Consider the following 4713-nt stretch of genomic DNA (forward strand, 5'->3'; position numbering starts at 1 on the left):
GTAACTTGTCTCTTCTAGAGAGGCTCTCACATACTTCTATTTTTCTGAGTTTAAAGATCTGGTAGACTCAACTATTCCTACTGATGATAACACAATTTCTTTGTTATGCTCAACAATATTAATATTATCAATCTTCTTATATACATAAGTTATATCTTTTTTAATATAATCAGTATTCTGGCTAATTCTTCCTAGAGAAACTTTACTCTCTTCTAAAACCTATAAAGCTAATTTTAATTTATTATTGGTAGCAGAATATTGCTCTTCAAGGTGCTTATGTTCCTTTTGCAGTCTGTCAAATTTTAGTTCTAGATCGTCTTGCCTCTTTCCTCAAGATATGTAAAAGTTATGCATTAAATCAACTATTAACTTTATCTGTCCGTGAGAGGTATGCCAACTATGTTCTTCAGAGCTGTTTAGTCTATACCTTATATTTATATTCTCTTTAGTATTGACTGTCTTTCCCATATTAACTTCTAAATTTAAATAATGTAATTTTTCAATCTTCAATAGATTATAGTAAATCCCTCAAATTCAAAATCTAATAACTAGGCTCTGATACCACTGTTATATAACGGAGATATTACAACAAACACTGGGAAACTAACTCGGATTCAGAATTCAAATTTAAAATACTTGAGGTACTATTCATAGCACTATTCAAATTCAACGGTCGCTATTCAAATACATGGCACTATTTAAAATACTCGCTACTATTTAAATTCAAAATATGAACAGTGCACGAGCACTCACCTGAGAGTGGCTCAGGCACCCAACTTTCTCACTATTCAAGCACTATGCAGCGTAACTATTTAGAGCATTTGTTTTGCTTTATGGATGGTGGATGCAGGATGCGTGTGATTAGTGAATATGCGTATGCGGATTATGCTTCAGGCTAGCGAGACTAACGTTTCAGCTGGTCGTGTGACTATGCTTGTGTTAGTCCTACTCGGTACTCATCGTATGCATCACTGGCTCGCTTCAGAATCAGGCTAACTCGGTCTCCTCCCTCGCTATCCCCAACCACGCATATACAGGACTCAGGCTCTATCGTCTCCCCAGGCAGTTCCACCCGAAGAGAACATTTCTCTGCGCACACAGGGTTCTCTACAAACGTCGCTACCAAGGCTAACATGAGAACAACACACGCAGAGATTCCTCCTCTAGGGTCCCTAGCATAGAGACATTGTCCTATATGAACTAGCTTAAAGAAAGGCAGGGATTAAAACAGAAAAGCTTAATTCATTTTCACATAGCAAGCTTACATACGGCTTTCCCTTTCAAGAAACCCCAAGCACTTAGCACAAACCTTATGAATTATCTTACAAGTACAGGAAGATCACGGAGACTTCCTTTATTCTAATTTACAGATAGTGGTGGAGTAATATAATGGTAGTGGAGTATTACTATTCGTGGTGGATGATCTTTAGATGAGTTCTGAGATCGTGGTCTTTATGGTGTATGTGGGAAAGTGGAGAGGTGGTGGAGTGGTGTCTTCGGTGAATGTGTTGGTGGTGCATGAGAAAGTATATATATATGGAAAAAAAATTCTACTCTCTATGAGTAACTACTCCCACCTAGTTTACACCGAAAAGAGCCAAAGAGCCTCTCAATGTGGTGCCCGAGGTGCATTAGCGGGTTAATTAAGTGGACCCGCTAATATAATGAATATAAGGAGATTGGGTCGTCATTTGCGGGCGTCCAGCGGCTACAGCCCGTGCGGCGGCGTCGGCTTTTCTCGCTCCAATAGCCTGCCGCCGCCCGCCGGCCACGATGCTATGCTTCGATCTGAGATTTTGGTAATGCGGTTCAATGATGCAGTCTAGGTACAGTAGATTGAAACTCCACGTCGCTGTTCCTAATATGATCAATTTGTTTATCCCTAATCTTATTCTCCTCGTGGCATGCAGATCGGGAGATGGTTGATTCCAACATCTTGTTATCTCACTTCTGCAGATCGGTTAATTGATTGGGAGATGGAGGTCGCAGCCGCACATAGGGATTCGGCATTCAGCGTCGATGCCGTGACGTAAGCTTCCGAGGTGAGGTCCTGCACCTCTGCTGCAACTCCGCCGGGCCAGACACGTCAGACTCTCCTCTCGCCTCCTCCTCATCCAGGTAGCCCCTACATCCACTTCCCCATCATCCACGCTGCTTGTTGCCCCATCCCTTAAGAAGGTCAAGATCGATCCGTGTCTACATGTGCTGCTTGCTTCCCATCAGACGCGGCACTGAAGGCTAGCACATCGGTGGATTCAAAGATGCTTTTATTGCCTTTTCCTTCCTCTCCCTCCTATCCAGATCTGATGCCTTGGTTTCATTTTTACAGACTGAAGTACCACATACATGATACTCTTTTTATGTTCAGGAATCAGGATCACTTGATCCTTATTTTTCAGATCGATCGGAGTATCACTTGATACAACAGCGATACTAATGATTAGAGTATCACTTGATACTTTTTCAATATAATATCACTTCATCTAGATTTTTTTTTTCAGATTGGAGTACGTATCACTTGATACTGGATTGGCGACTTCTAGAAGCATCCACTTCTACAATCTAGGTCTATTTGTGGCGCTCTTGCTTTGTGCTAAAATTAACCACGAGGATATATGCCGAGATGACGCCGCAGGCAAGATGGCCCATGTGCCTGTTCTGATGCACCGCCGCCGCTCCCCTGTCGTCTAGATGATGGTTAAGATAGCAGCCTTACGAAGGGAACTTGCTTAGTATGGCTACATACTCAGAGTACGAAGTATGTGTACATACTTACAATATAAAGTATGTGTGCATACTCAGAGTATGAAGTATGTGTACGTACTTACGGTATAAAGTATATGTGTGCTTGTTTTTTTGAAGCAGTATCTGTACATACTATTTTTATTTTAAAGTATTGGTCCATACTATTATGTTGGACTAGTATTTGTTTATGCTTTTTTAACGAAAAGCATGTGTGCGATATTTTCGAAGAAATATGCTAATGAGCGTCGCTAACCAAACCTGGCCAGCTTGTTGTTTAGATTAAACAAAGTATGAATACATACCCATTGCCACAAAAAGTATCCATGCATACTTCTAAAAAATTAGGTATATACACATACTACTATTTAATGCACACATTTCAAAAAAATTGCCAACGCAACGTCAAAAGCAAACCTGATCCGTTTTTCACGGAAGTATGCATCACCTGATATTTCTCAACCCGTTAGCTTCTCCTGGTTGACCCGAGGCTGTACGGGTGTGTACATGGGAGTAGTTACTCCTGGAGTATACCTTCTGGCAAGAAGCGAACTCGGTACTCAAAATTCGAATTTTAAAATTTTTGAGTTACTATTTACAGCACTATTTAAATTCAGATTTATTATTTAAATTCGTGGCTACTATTCAAATTCAGGATATGAACAGTGCCAGAGCACTCACCGGGAGTGGCTCAACCACTTCACTATTCAAGGCAAGTGTCGCTTTCACGCTCAAATATTTTATGCACGCTGGATGAGCGAGCGCTCAATTAGCGAATATAAATATTGATATGTCGCTTTCGTGATTAGCTAATCTGGTGCTTAGTGAATATGCTTATGCGGATTATTTCTAAGGATCTTATGTAGACTAGCGAGACCAAAAGTTCAGCCGATCGTGCGTACTATGCTTGTGACAGTCCTACTCGGTATTCACCGTATGCATCACTAACTTGCTTCAGAACTAGACTAACCCGGTCTACTCCCTCGCTATCCCCAGCCACAAACACACAGGACTCAGGCTCTATCGTCTCCCCAGGCAGTTCCACCCAAGGGGAACACTTCTCTACGTAAGAGGGGTACCTTCTGACGAGAAGCGAACTCGGAACTCAAAATTCGAATTTTAAAATTCTCGAGTTACTATTCATAGCACTATTCAAATTCAGATTTACTATTCAAATTCGCGGCTACTATTCAAATTCGGGATATGAACAGTGCCTGAGCACTCACCGGGAGTGGCTCAACCACTTCACTATTTAAGGCAAGTGTCGCTTTCACGCTCAAATATTTTATGCACGCTGGATGAGCGAGCGCTCAATTAGTGAATATAAATATTGATATGTTGCTTTCGCGATTAGCTAATCTGGTGCTTAGTGAATATGTTTATGCGGATTATTTCTAAGGATCTTCTGCAGGCTGGCGAGACCAAAAGTTCAGCCGGTCGTGCGTACTATGCTTGTGACAGTCCTACTCGGTACTCATCGTATGCATCATTAACTCGCTTCAGAACTAGACTATCCCGGTCTACTCCCTTGCTATCCTCAGCCACGAACACACAGGACTCAGGCTCTATCGTCTCCCCAGGCAGTTCCACCCAAGGGAAATACTTCTCTGCGCACACAGGGTTCTCTACAAACGTCACTATCTGGGCTAACACGAGAACAACACACGCAGAGGTTTCTCCTCTAGGGTCCCTAGCATAGAGACGTCGCCCCATATGAACGAGCTTAAAGGAAGATAGGGATTCAAATAGAAAAGCTTAATTCATTTTCACAGAGCAAGCTTACATACGGCTTTTCCTTTCGGGAAACCCCAAGCACTTAGCACAAACCTTAGGGATTACCTTACAAGCGCAGGATGATCACGTGGATCTCCTTTATTCTAATTTACAGCTAATGGTGGAGTAATACAACGGTAGTGGAGTATTACTATTTATGGTGGATGATTCTCAGAGAGCTTCTGAGATCATGTCTTC

At 41.8% G+C, this 4713-nt stretch overlaps 1 long non-coding RNA gene across 1 annotated transcript; it reads left to right on the forward strand.

The window, feature by feature from the left end:
- Positions 1 to 1705: 1705 nt before the first annotated feature.
- On the forward strand, positions 1706 to 2717 carry LOC136452209 (uncharacterized). Its single transcript, XR_010758773.1, has 3 exons — positions 1706 to 1826; positions 1911 to 2118; positions 2502 to 2717. It is a non-coding gene; the product is annotated as an uncharacterized lncRNA (long non-coding RNA).
- The last annotated feature ends 1996 nt before the right edge of the window (positions 2718 to 4713 follow it).

Source organism: Miscanthus floridulus, chromosome 5 (genome assembly GCF_019320115.1).
Source record: "Miscanthus floridulus cultivar M001 chromosome 5, ASM1932011v1, whole genome shotgun sequence".
NCBI classification, from domain to species: Eukaryota; Viridiplantae; Streptophyta; class Magnoliopsida; order Poales; family Poaceae; genus Miscanthus; species Miscanthus floridulus.